The following is a 14,487-nucleotide window of genomic DNA, read 5'->3' on the forward strand; positions in this document are numbered from 1 at the left end:
CCACGTGATGGTCACCTCTAGACTAGACTTCTGTAACTCACTCTATGCAGGCCTGCCCTTAACCTTGATCCAGAAACTGCAACTGGTCCAGAATACTGAGGTCAGGGTCCTCACAGCAACACCCAACGGCTGCACTGGCTCCCAGTCGAATTCTGGATCAGGCTTAAGGTTCTGGTAATCACCTTTAAGGCCATCCGCAGTCTGGGCCCAGTGTACCTAATGGATCACCTCTCTGCCTACACCCCTCAAAGAGCCTTACACTCTGCTACTACCAACTGCCTAGTGATCCCTGGCCCCAAGAAAGCTCGCCTGACCTCAACCAGGGCCAGAGCTTTCTCCATCCTGGCTCCCACCTTGTGGAATGAGCTTCTGGAGGAGATTGGAGCCCTAACAGAGCTTAAGCAGTTCCGCAGAGCCTGCAAAAGGCTTTTGGTTGAGGTTGACCTGAATTCAATCACTTCCCATTGGACCCTGAGCCCCCCTCCCATGAAAACTACCGCCGATATGGACAATCTCACCATGTTAGTTCCATTATTTTATTGTACTCCTTTTATGACTATATCGTTCTTGTTCAATTTATCATGTTATTTGTATTATTTTTCTCCAGTTCCATGTAAACTGTCCTGAGCCCAGGGGAGAATGGTATATAAATATAATATTTCAAAATATATAAAAATATTGTGATCACAATGACATAAACTGGGCACTTCAGAAAATCTTAAAAGTAAACAATAGTTTCCCTCTTAAAAGCAACAACTACCAAATCTCCAATGGGTGTCCATCATCCCATCACCCCAATTACATATTGTGAACTGGAAGCCATATATTTATTGTCTTCTGAGAGAAAAACGGTTGGCATCTGGAATACAAGTGCAACACAGAGCAATTGCAGACTCTGCTGCTGTTGAATCTACTTATGACTAGGAAAATACCAGCTTCGATAATCAGACTAGATTGTCAGTCTCTACTGGCACCAGCTGGCAGGAAACCCAGGGGAATCAGCATCTTTCTATGTGGGTCCATAGTCCAATACTTAGCCGCAACATCTGGCTGCTCTTATTGCAGCGTCGTTAAGAAAGAGAATGTTTTCCTAACCTAATCCTTAGTGGATGGCTTAGCTATTGAAACCTTTTCCAGAATCGAGAAGCACATGGGTGCAAAAGATCCATCAAACTGTTGTTCATTTCTTCACTGTGCACACATATTGTTGAGCTTGCTTCCACAAGATAGTTCAGAGGGGAAAATGTACTTCTAGGCTGCTGTTCTAGAATGAAATACGGGTGACAGAAAGGATCTCCAATAGTGCACAGTCCGGTGGCAGGCTGGCATCCAGTGCCCCTTAAGGCAAATGGTCTCACTGCCAAAGCCAGATGTGGTCCTTCCAATTAAGTAATATGTACAAAACAACTATCAGTAACAACAAAAAAGGCAAATATGGCCCTCTATTAGATGGACTTATGAAAGGTGTACCATATGATGAGATTTAGCTTCCATTTTAGCCAGAACATAATAGGAAAGTCTATTTCTCTGAGATTTTGAAAAAAGGGGGCATCAATCAGACAAGTCAAGGTAGGATATCTAACACAATTCAAGGTGGAGTATCAGAGGGTCTTCTAAGATCTTCTCTTGGAAAGATTTCATAAATGGCTTTTGCTTTCATGGCCAAAAGCAAATCACTAGAGTTGAAGACAAAATTTCCCTGACACAGCAACATGCAAGTTCCTTTTTTTTTTTTGGGGGGGGGGGGGGGTGTTGCTGTCTTCTCTGCAATAAATGGCCTACGAATTTTCCCAGTGTGTCCATACTTGGGGCTGATTTAAAAGATAATTTTAACATAACAAAATATAACTGATTGAGCAACAAAAAACTGAATTTGTGTTCTTCTGTCTTGCACTACCCATATCTGTGGGCTATTGCGTTTTATCATACAGAGCAGCCAACATTTGTGTGAACAGTTCTAAATATGAAAGAACTGTTGAGCCATGAGAGAATCTGAATAAGAAAGTTCCTCTCCAGAATTTTTGACAGCCTGTGTGCTGATCTTCACCTTTAAACAGAACAAAAGCAAACAAAATCCCATTCACCCCAGAACAGCTTAGAAACATATTTAATAGGGTCTAGAGCTGCACTTTGCGGCACACAACAGGGGTTTTTACCTTTCCCCAGATATCCAGCATACCCAAGGACAGGAAGGTCAGAAGAACAAATCATACATCACACAAAGGAGAAACTTAAGTACCAGTTGCAAATGTGACACTACAGTCTGATTATAAGAGCCTTGTAAATGATAAATATAGCAGCAGTGTTAAGTGCCTGCTTTAGAACCACAAGAAATTACTTGGGTTCCATTTATCAGCTGACAATAAACCCTAATAATGTTTAAATCAGTTGCATGCCAGCCTAAAAGCCAAATATAAGGAGGGTGGAGGAAGCAGTTCCTGTCTTGGAAGCAAGCAAGTTGCACACTGGGAATAAGACAACAAGACAGCTTTGAAGGAGCATTCTCCCAAAATGAGCTTGGCAACTCCACCCCTTTGGAACAGGCTGCCATGTGTTGTGACGCTTGCTCTTTCCCTTCTGTGGTTTTGGAATAAATGCAAGGGAGGGAGCTTCTCAGAAAGTCTTTGGTCTGAATGTTGTTCTTTGTTCTGTTCTTTTCAAACTAAATGATGTTTTTTATATATATCATATATTCAATTTTATATTCAGAAACCACTGGAGATTATAGGAGTTGTCCTTCTAACAATTTGATCTCTTGCCTTCTGCAGGTTGAAGATCAACCTTGTGTGGGACAAGTAATAATTGCCCCCCCTGGCATGTTCCAGAGGGAGAAATTACAGTGCACCCTAAAATGGCCAAGCTACCTTTTGCATAGCTTTGGGAGGGTATTCTGTATCAGTTGTATGTTTTTAGCAGTATGCACAACTTTGCCCCTGAATAAAATGGTTATTAGCACATTAGTAAACAGTCCCGTCGTCGTCCCCCCCCCCCCCCCGCCGCCCCAGAATACCAATTCCAATTTTCGTTTGATAAACAAAAAGCACCAAAAGCCTAAAACAACCTCAGAAACCTACTGGGCCCTGCAGCATCAAAATGAAGTATTAAGAGAATTACAAATAATTGCTTTTCACTGGAGATCATTTACCTCACCACAGACAGATGTGTGCTAAGGTCAGAAAAATGACACTCCGATGTCAACCAAATTAGCAATTAACAATGACAGATAATTTAATTTGCAGTTTGAATATCATGGGTTCAATGTCTGGCCACTACCACAAAGATTTGTTTTGCATTGGCTGGAACTAGAAAATTTGCTCTGGATAGTGATAAAACCCCAGATGCAACGGAGGTAAATTTTTCACAGGACCATGGGTAAGGCCATGCATAACCATGGCTAGAGGAGAACTCAGGAGCCTACGGCAGTGTGGCTGGGGGCCAGGGAGAAAGGATGCCATGGCAATTAGATGTCTGTGAGAGAAAGAGCATCAACAGAAAGGGAGAGAAAGCAACTGCCAAGTTGCTGCTAATGATGCTTTTGTTACACCATCTCCATTTGTACCAGCAGCCAGCATAAATCTCCAAAGGCTGCAGCACCAAGCAGCCTTGGGATGTTCCCTCCAATGATGACACAGTGGCTTCTGGGACCTAGCACATGACATATAGCAGAGCTCTGCGGCAGGAATTTTACAGTAGATTTTGGGTTGCGGTTTGAGAATTTTCTGTTTGAAACTACTTACCGCATGTGTCATTTTGTGCTATTTTCCCCAGACTTTTTTTTTTTATAGGACAGAATGCAACTGCGGGAGTTACAATTTAAAAAGCGATTCCAGTGTTTGGGGAGAAGACCGGTTTTACTCTTTATCATGTCCGGCATTTATTCATTTAGCTTTTTAGCCATCTCACCAAGACTCAAGGTGGATCAGAAAGGGAGAAGAGAGTGGGAGAAAAAGAGGGGAGAGGAAGAGGTGTAATCATGCAAAAGCCACACACTAGGAAAAAAAATGGCATAGGTGGAAAGTTAGGTAGTTGGCTCCCTTGTCATTCTGTTTTGTTTTTTTTTAATGGAGAAAACTAATCATGAAACTACATAGGACATAAATTCCTGCCATCAGAAACCCATATCAGGAACAGGACTTGCCCTGTCTTGGAATGCAATCCCACCTAAAGGCATTTGGGCTTCCCTTCTTTCTTTGACTATAGTCTCCCAACAGTTCCTGCACTTGGAAGCAGGAAGAAGCTGCTGATAGGATGGTCAACACTGTTGCTGAAAGCTCCTTGGAAATGCTGGCAACTTACTACCAGCATCATCTGTCATTAAAGTTCCTGAATCTTGCTTGGTATGTTCCCTGATTTCTGCCTTTGATTCAGCTAAGCTGCCCATACTTCATCTTGCCCCAACCAGTCTGAACAGATAAATTCTTCTCTCCAGACAGAACACTGCACTCTACCATCAGTGCTTCTGAAGCATTTCCACCACAGCTCTTTGGCATCAGATTACTTGGAACCTTGGCACTGACAGCTTAATAAAGCTTCCAGATTCAAAAGCAATACATCCCAAAAGAACATTTGCAGGGAAAGAGGATAATAAAAGAAAAGGGCTGTCTGGCTATCCAGTATGTGGACTGCCTAGAAGCATCAGATTGGCTATTGTTGGAACCAGGGTGGATCCTTGGTCTGATCCAGCAAGGCTCTTCTTATAGGAGTCTACCATCTGGTAGGCTCCTTATTTTTCTTAATTAATACTGACAAGTAGTCATTCCTGTCTGGCTAGGGAATCCTGCTAGTTCCTGCCCTCTACAATTAGGTTTGTTTCTTTCCAGTTCCCATTTATTTGATCTTGAAAAGTCCAGGAAAGCTAAAAAGAAACATATTAATGTTAAGGGAATATGTGTTCCCTCTTAGTCTTCCTGGTCTCTTCCACTCATATCTAACGATGGAGGCTCCAAAATGACAGGGGATCCAGTCACAAGAGTAGCCCTGCAAATGTATTTCCATCTTTGCCAAGCTAGGCTACTAAAATCCTACCTGTCCCCAGAGCATCTAGCCATGCAACAGTCACCTCCAGGCTTGACTACTGTAACTCACTCTACATGGGCTTACCCCGGAGCCTACTCAGGAAAGTACAACTGGTGCAAAATGTGGCTACCCGGCTCCTCACACGAACACCATGTTGTTTTTAATTTAATTTTATAATTTTAATTAGTTGTACTGTTATTAATCCATTGGTTTTCTTTTTTTTTATTGTGTAAAGAAGAAGTAGTATATAAATACCATCTGTAAACTGCGTTCTGCAGTATAAATAAAAGGCTAAGGGGTGTGGGGGTGGGCTTAGTCCGTGATGGGGGTCAACAATTGGCCCCTTGGCCCTGGACTGACAAGCGGAGGGGCCAATCAGAAGGCATGAAGTGCCTTCCAGTTGGTCCCTCCACTTGTCAGTCTGCAGCCAAGGGGCCAATTCGGAGGCATGTGCAGCCAGGGGCCAATCCGATTGGAACAAGAGTTCCATCCAGTCAGGAGGCGCAAAGCACGTCCCAACCCACCCACCCAGCCCAGCCCAGCCAGGGGCAATCTGGAGACATCACTGCCAGTCTGCTCCTGACCACCAAAGGGAGAGGAGGTCAGCAGGGCTGCCAAGGGGGGTGAGAACAGAGGCTGTGCCAGCCCTTTTCACCCCAAGGCTGTCCTAACTGTCATGTCCAACTGTAAATTGCCTCAGAACCCTCACAGAGCTGGCAGGAGGCTGGTGAGTGCCTTCTCTCCCCCTCCCTCCCTCCCTCCAGGCCTGCTGCAAAGGAGCCTCTGACAGGCCCTGACTGAGGGCAGGGAGGCCTTTTCCTTCAGTGAGCAACACAGGGGAGCCTGAGGGCCTTCCTTTTGAGGGGGGGGGGACTATCCCCTTCTGCCAAACAGTTGCCTGACAGGGAGGCCACAGAAAAGCCCCTTCTCTAAAGTTACTGTTTTGAAGCTTGGCCTGGTAAATAAAAACTCCTATGAACTCAAAGACAAAAGTGGCCCAGAATTTCAAGTGTATTTCGCTTTACAGGAAAGTAGACAGTGAGACTTCGGGGAAAACTAGGGGCCATTTCGCACGGCTTCAAAATAGCACAATGGTTGCTAATTGGAAACGCTACTAATTTGCCATAACCCACGACGTCGTAGACAATCTGCAACAATCCTGAAACCGACCCTCAAAAAGCGCTTCGTTGTAGCGCTTTCAGGGGAATCCAGAAAAGTGGATTCACCCTCCGGATAGCGATACACTCCTGCAACCAATCTGCAACAGTAGCGCTAAAGACCTGTGCGTTACCATTGTTGCTGGTTCTTCAAAGTCCCTCCCCCTGGCTCTCTCCTCCAAACTTCCGGCGAAGCGATCGCCATTTTTTTTTCTCCGAGCGAGCGGGGATAAACGCACCAGCGAGCCTCTTTCTGTTTAGAGGCTTCCCTGGCTTCAGTCCTTCACCTTTAGTCACTAATCACAAACCATATAATAGCCCGTTTGCTGAAATAAAGTCCCTTTATTTTTTACACATAAATTCAGCCGAAAATCGGGCCCGTGAGGGGGGGGGGGATTTTTTTTTTTTATCACTCGAGGCAGCGTGCAAACGATCATACAATCAAACGACAGCTCACATTAGGCAGCTGGATGGGTCTCTCCGTAGCAACGAATCTACCTAGATTCGTTGCTATGGGTCTGTGTTTTTTTAAAAAAAACCTTTCTTAAAGGGAAAGGGGCTGTTTGGGAGCATGCTAACGGCTGCCCATTGGCTGCTTGACGGCCAGGGGCGGGACGAGCTTGGCAATAGCGCTTCCTTTCTAGCGATTTCTGCCGAGACCGGAAGCCTGTGGGAAACGCTAAAAAACGCAACTGATTCCACTACAAAGGCAGGTATGCATAACGACAAATTCCACTATTTTAAATGGCGATTTTTCATTCCGCAAACAATTTGCAACAAAGATCCCCGTGCGAAAAGGCCCTAGGTGATCCACCTTTACTTGGCCTTGCAGACAACAACAGGGACTGCAATTGCCAGCAGTAGGCCTCAGGCTTCAGAAGGGCAAATTCACCAGCCAAGCAACCAAGTGGATTCTGGGCCCATGTGCTTTCCTTTTGAAGGAGTGCAAGTGGGGGGAGAGAGCTTTCCCTTCAGCCTAACTGTCTAGAGATGAGCTGTACTTCCAGGGGATTCTCAGACCCCACCTGGAGGCTGGCTTCCCTAAACCTCAGGGGGATACAATGCTACACAGCCACCCCTCCAAAGTAGCCATTTTTGCCTGCAGAGCTGGTCTGTATAGTCTGGAGATGAGCAGCAATTCCAGGCCCTGCCTGGAGGTTGCCTGTCCCTGGTCTGAACATATTCCTTGAAGTCTGAAAGTGGGGCCTCAAAGTTTGTAATGCCCCACAGCTACCTAGCACCCCCCTGACATATTTTAGGTCAAGAAAACATTGCAGAGAGGAGATAAGGTTGCAGATTGGCGTAGATTCATCTTCTGGAATTCCACACTACCTAGGTGTACATAAACCTGACTACGGTCAAGACTGCTGTGCACAGAGGTCCCCAACCTTTTTATCACCGGGGACCACGCAACGCTGGGGACCACTCATGGGGACCACTCAACGCCTTTTACTGAGGCCCGGTGGGGGGGTAGTTTACTCCTCTACTCTCAACCACTGCCCTAGCGCTCTCTGATCGCTATGGTAATGTTTAAACATCCCTTCAAAATAAGATACAGACACGCCACAACAATGAAGAGTGTTGTAAAGGGCTGGGGGGGATGAAGTAAAGGGCCGGTGGGGGGGAGAAGGCGTCCTTCGGGGCCCACCTCCAATTAGTCGATGGGCCACATGTGGTCCGCAGCCCACAGGTTGGGGATCGCTACACAGAGGGACCTCCTCTTAGGGTTGCCATCTTCCAAGTGAGGCTCTCTACCCCACCACCCACACGGAGAGTCTGCTATGGGGAGAGGAAGGGAAGGTGACTGGAAACTGCTTTGAGACGCCTGAAGCCTGCTGGGTCACTGTGGCCCATTCCCAGTTCTCTCAGACCTCTTACAGCCCCACATCCTTCACAGGTTGTCTATTGTGGGGAGACGAAGGGAAAAGGTGTTTGTAAACCACTTTGAGACTCCTTTGGGTAGTAAACAGCAGGGTACAAAAATCCAGCTCTTCTTCTTCTAAGGAGCAGCCGTGAAAGAAGCATTTGGCCACGTAACATTTTATCAACAGTAAAAAAATGGAGACAGAAGAAGCAGGGTAGACACCTGTGTACTGTGACTATCCCATGTGTATTAGGGCAGGGGGACAAGAAGGGAAATTATGTTGAATGCAGAACTGGGAGGAATTTGTTGCCATGTAATTTCCCCCTAAGAAGAGTGTCCAGTCTAATTTCCCCTTCACATATCTTCACATGGCTCTGGAAAGCTCATCTGTAACCACTATGCCACAATTTCCAAAGGTCAGTCCTCTCCCATACTCAATGAACATTCCACACCACAGGTTCTTGACACCCATATCTCCACACCCATACCCTCATTTGTCACCACGCCACCACAACCTCCCACACAACACACATTCAATCCCATGCCCTTACAGAATGGACAACTCCTCCCCTTCCTCTTCCCATTGCCAAGCTCTAGCGCCCGTTGTATTCCTGGATACAACGGGCTTTGCTTCTAGTATATAAATAAATATCTATATAATATAAAATAAATACAAATAATCCTGATATCTCAGTTCTTTATTTAACACTCCAGTGAGAAATCCCAATCCGCTCCAGACAGAAGTTTGCTTCCATGATGATTTCATCCATTCAGGATGCCTTCTTCCTAAGGTGACCAGATTGTCCCACTTTTGGAGGGACATCTGGGGGCACCTGGCAAATTGTACTTATGTTGGAATTAAAAAAATATATATTACAATACTATTTTTGCGTTCTATGAAAATTTTTGTTGCTCCATATTGACCAAATTTTAAATCAAGACCCCCCCGCCCAGTCAATGGTGTCCCGCTTTACCAATGTTAAAATCCGGTCAACTTACTTCATTTCCCCTGTCTTCCATTCTTCTAAACACTACTGCTTACAATACTCATGTGATCACATATACACTATTATATCTGTCAAGTATACCAGTCTTGCTATGACATAGCTTGAACTATGCTCATGAAAGAGACAAGTAGATTCCTATATAGCTGTGATATTCACAAAGAAAATTCTTTTTAGCATGATGCAGTACTATGATAACTTGGGGACTTCCCCCCAAAGTCTCCATGGATATCTAGATCAAAGTGACTGCCTGTAATTGCAGTATAACCTTCCCCTTGCAATTCAAGAAGGATTTGGAGAGTAATGTATCCTAATCAAATATCTATGCGCCTAAATAAAATGACATGAAAATGTATTCTGCTAGGGAAGCCCTTCTAGCTTATTAAAATTTCAGCCTCATGGTTTTGAAGTTTGATCAGTGTTTTATGTTTGATACAAAGTCAATAAGGGATTTCTAGTGACCTTGCCCAAGAGGCTTGTTCCAAAACACACAATAATGAAAAAGGTTTGGTTTTTAAACTCCACTTTTCACTACCCGAAGGAGTCTCAAAGTGGCTTACAATTGCCTTGCCTTCCTCTCCCCACAACAGACACCCTGTGAGGTAGGTGGGGCTGAGAGAGCTCTGACAGCTCTGTGAGAACAGCATTATCAGGGCTGTGACTAGCCCAAAGTCACTCCGCTGGAGGTATGGGGAATCAAACCCAACTCTCCAAATTAAATGCCACTTAACCATTCTTACCCACTGTTACCCACTTAACAGCTATTTCAATGGGGCCATCATTGTTCTGCCCCGATTCAGGTTTCTTCTACAGCAGGCCAGCAAAAGAAGCCGGGTGGCCACACTGCCACCAATTTCCAGTGGTCTTTCCAGCTGCTGTTTGGAATTCTGGAGACAAGATACTGATGGGGAATGCTAGGGGAGACGGGATGCCTCCCAGTATCCTATCCAAGTCAGTATCCTATCCAGCTGGTCATGACTGGGGAAAGGCCAAATGGGAATTAAATCTATTTCACTACAAGCCTGACAACATCATTAGAAACCTCCCTGAGAAGCAGGCACAGCGGAAGGGAAGAAAGCCTCTAAAAATCACTTTCAGTCCTCTCTTCTCACAAAATTTAGACACACTAACAAGAGATGCTAAAGAGAACCACATCCCTTCAACTAGCGCTATCATTATAAACAATGAACCAACAGACTCCCCAGTTGCTCAGGAAAAAGTGACAGGGGCATATCATTGACTGAGGGTAAACAGGCATGGATAGTTTTGAGATGGAAGTTCCTGTGAGTCCCATGTAATCAGTTGACGTTTTCAAAGAAAAACAAAACAGAAATTCAGTGTGGCATTTTGGAAGGTACTAATAGGCTTTGTAGAGTCACCATTGTCAGCTCAGCAAATGTACTGGATGAAACACCAACATGTATTTTGTAATGCATTCAGGGCATCCTTTAAAGGGCAATCCTTTCAAAAAGGCTCAGAAAAGGTTAAACGGGAAAATGCCTCTTTTTCAGCTTGTGGCGTGATGGATGGTGACATCAGTTAGCTACATGGCAAAATGTTTTATTTACTTGTTTCTATTTTAGATATACTTACAATACTTACAAATAGAGCCTCTTGTGGCGCAGAGTGGTAAGGCAGCCATCTGAAAGCTTTGCCCATGAGGCTGGGAGTTCAATCCCAGCAGCCGGCTCAAGGTTGACTCAGCCTTCCATCCTTCCGAGGTCGGTAAAATGAGTACCCAGCTTGCTGGGGGGTAAACAGTAATGACTGGGGAAGGCACTGGCAAACCACCCCGTATTGAGTCTGCCATGAAAACGCTAGAGGGCGTCACCCCAAGGGTCAGACATGACTCGGTGCTTGCACAGGGGAAACCTTTACCTTTACCTTTATACTTACAATTGCACTATTTTGAGAGTTTTGCTTTTAAGAGAGCTCTAACTTTACTGAAATGTTTAGCAAATGATGATTCCATTTTTAGAAGAGAATCATCACTGGTGTGTCTTTTCACTTGTGCTTTTCACTATGGCATTTGTGGACAGTTGGAGATGCCCTCCATTGTATTTTTTTGATTACAGGAATCTGCCAAAAGGTTTCACTACGCATTACTGAAATATTATAAATACTGTTCAAATCAACGGAAAAAATTTTTTTCTTGCTTAGTGCAAACTGATTTGTGTCTTACTACTGAGTCTACTATCTTTGTTCTGGCAACAACAAAATCATTTTGACACATGTAACAGACTGGGAGATTTGCTACTTAATTTGATGCGAGAATAAGCTAAACTATTGTTTAAACCACTGTCCTTGTTCAGTGACTGTTTGTTTTTCAGTTGTCATCCTGGGTTGTTATTTCTTTGCTACAGAGTATGGCCAAAATAAATAAACCAAACTATTGTGACTGCCTTCTTTGAGGTGTATCTACCACTTCCATATTCAAGGCTTGGGTCTTACATGCCGAAAGAAAGAGAGACAGAGATTGAGTTGGAATCAAAGGTGACCAGATTACAATATTGGTAAAGTGGGACACCATTGACCGGGGGGGGTTCTTGATTAAAAATTTGGTCTATATGGAGCAACAAAAAGTTTCATTGGACACACAGAATGCAAAAATAGTACTGTAATATATATATTTTAATTTCAACATAAGTACAATTTGCCAGGTGCCCCCAGATGTCCCTCCAAAAGTGGGACAATCTGGTCACCTTAGAGCCCACAACAGAATTTCCCTGCCCCTCTCTTCCAGCCCTCTGCACATCCTGAAACGTCACTCCTGAGGGTCAGTGGACCCTCTAAGAATGCTGAGATATGGCACAGAGGCTGCAACTAGAGGAAAGAAACTGGAAATCAGCCCCCTCCACTTCCATGAGTGAAATGCTTTCTGTTCATGAAAGAAGAGCTCTGGATCCAAGCGACTGGACTTCCTCACCTCAGCAACCTTTTCTCTTTACTAAAATTTGTGCAGGTAACAATCTAAACCCATGAGACTGATCATACTATTTATGTTTGTTCGCTGTAGATTTTCCCCTGATGAATTACCACATAGAAACACCTCTGGGAAATATTAGAACGCTTTCTTGCAAGACAGTTTTCTTTGAAGGATCTACAGGCACTTAGTTGAGTGGAAACTCGTCTTTTCCCACCTCAGGCTAATAGCAGCACACAAAATGCCACAACCACACTGCTGTCACAAGCACCAGGAGACACAATACTAGACACCAATTTCTGATTCTTCTGCAAGGTTTCTATTCATTTTGACTACACAAGATACATTTTAAATGGTCTTCTATAATTAGGCTTTACACTGCCTGACAAGAAACACTTAAACAGGATGGCAAACCTACAGGTAGGGCTCTTGACATCACACCTGATCTCTAGACTACAGAGATCAGTTTCCCTAGATAAAATGGCTGCTTTGGAGGGTGAACTCTATGCTATTGTACCCCACTGAGGTCCCTCCCCTCCCCAAGAGTCCCAGATAAGATCAATTCAAGTGGGTAGCCATGCTGATCTGGAGCAGCACAACAACATTTGAGTCCAGTGGCACCTTTAAGACCAACAAATATTTATTCAAGGTGTGAGCTTTCGAGTGTAAGCACTCTTCGTCAGACAATGGAACAAGAATCAATGTCTGAGTGCATGCAGACCAAAGCTCACGCCTTGAATAAATCTTTGTTGGACTTAAAGGTGCCCCTGGACTCAAATTTTGTTTTCCAGAGAAGATCAGAAACAGATTCTAGGCTTCTCCTAGAAGGACTTTCAGCACTCTCTGCTCTTACTGAAGCAAACCTGATTTGTGCAGCTTGATCCACTCTAGCTAGCAACAAGCCCCTCCAGTGGAAACCCTAGGCCTAGGAACCAGTACCTTAATGCAGGGGTAGTCAACCTGTGGTCCTCCAGATGTCCATGGACTACAATTCCCATGAGCCCCTGCCAGCAAATGCTGGCAGGGGCTCATGGGAATTGTAGTCCATGGACATCTGAAGGACCACAGGTTGACTACCCCTGCCTTAATGCACCGGTCAGGGCTTATTTTTTCCAGCAGCTCCTCCTACAGCCAGCAGCAACTGGAAATATGGGTGCTCATGTTTTAGAAATAAGAAGAAATACAACAAACTAACACAGATGGCTAATAATGGGTTTCAGCTTCATGATCTCAGGCTGAGGGCTCTCTCTCTCTCTCTCTCTCTCTCTCTCTCTCTCTCCCACACACACACTCCTCCACCCCGCCCTCTTGAATCAGACCAAACAGCACAGAGTCACTTTTTCCTAGCAGCCTTGGCAGTGACTTGCACACCTATTCAAACAGAGAACAGAAGCCACCTCTCACTTGCTAGTTCCTTCCTATGCAACTTGCAATTTCATGTTATTTGGGGTGCAGTTACCGTTTAAGTAAAGGAGAATGTTTCATTCCAAGACTCCTCATTTTTAATTTGCTTTACTAACTTTTTCCTTTTATGTCTGCCCCTCCTGCCCCCTAGTTACAGCTGGATAACTCCTAAAGCAGATGGCAGAGGCCGCCTGGCATGCAATTTCCAGTGGATGTAGAAACAGAACCTCTTTGAGTAACTTGAGTCTGGTTTGGCTTTCCACCATTTTGTTGGCAGCAAAAGTTGTGATGTTGGGCCTCAGCTGCAGCATTCCAGGGTGGCTGCATGACAGCCAAGGTCCAGGAGAAGCAGCCACAGACAAGCTTTTTAAAGAGCATCTCTGTCTAGCAGTTCCAGCAAGCTGCATGTCTACTGGATTAATTTCTACTGGATTATGGTGGGAGCAGGAGATTCATTAAAATACTATTATCTCCTTGTGGTTTGGCTTCTGTTACTGCAAGAAGATGGAACAGCTATTTCAGAAGATGCATTCAAAGGAAGCAGGCAGGCAGCCATAGACACCACTAGAATTCGCCTTTTATGGCAAGCATCCTTTACACTTTTCCTCTGTTTTAGCCGGACTTTGGAATATAGAAGAAGAGGAAGAAGAGTTTGTTTTTATACCCTGCTTTTCACTACCCAAAGGAGTTTCAAAGCAGCTTACTGTTGCCTTCCCTTCCTCTTCCCACAACAGACACCCTGTGAGGTGGGTGGGGCTGAGAGAGCTCTATCACAACTACCCTGTGAGAACAGCACTATCAGGACTAGGATGAGCCCAAGTTCACCCAGCTGGCTGCACAAAGAGAAGCAGGGAATCAAGCCCAGCTCTCCAGAATACAAGACGGCACTCTGAACCACTACATCGATGGGGCCATCATTGTTCTGCCCCCATTCAGGTTTCTTTTATAGCAGGCCAGCAAAAGAAGTTGGGGAGCCACTCTTAACCACTATACCAAGTAAACCAGACTGGGTGTTTGCAGATGTATTGATATAAACTTTAATTTATATATTGAAAGATAAGGTTGCTTTCTGCTTGCATCCAAATGGAATGCAATCCAATTTTACTAACGACTACATGC

General features: G+C 44.6%; 1 protein-coding gene and 1 long non-coding RNA gene across 4 annotated transcripts in view; one reads left to right on the plus strand and one right to left on the minus strand.

Moving 5' to 3' along the window:
• TEX264 (testis expressed 264, ER-phagy receptor) overlaps positions 1-14,487 on the minus strand; it is a 216,165-nt gene that overhangs the window by 187,207 nt on the left and 14,471 nt on the right. The window lies entirely within an intron of this gene.
• On the plus strand, positions 5,591-13,725 carry LOC143832090 (uncharacterized). Its single transcript, XR_013229087.1, has 3 exons — positions 5,591-5,639; positions 11,785-12,003; positions 13,520-13,725. It is a non-coding gene; the product is annotated as an uncharacterized LOC143832090 (long non-coding RNA).

This window comes from Paroedura picta, chromosome 3 (genome assembly GCF_049243985.1).
Source record: "Paroedura picta isolate Pp20150507F chromosome 3, Ppicta_v3.0, whole genome shotgun sequence".
Lineage (NCBI taxonomy): Eukaryota > Metazoa > Chordata > Lepidosauria > Squamata > Gekkonidae > Paroedura > Paroedura picta.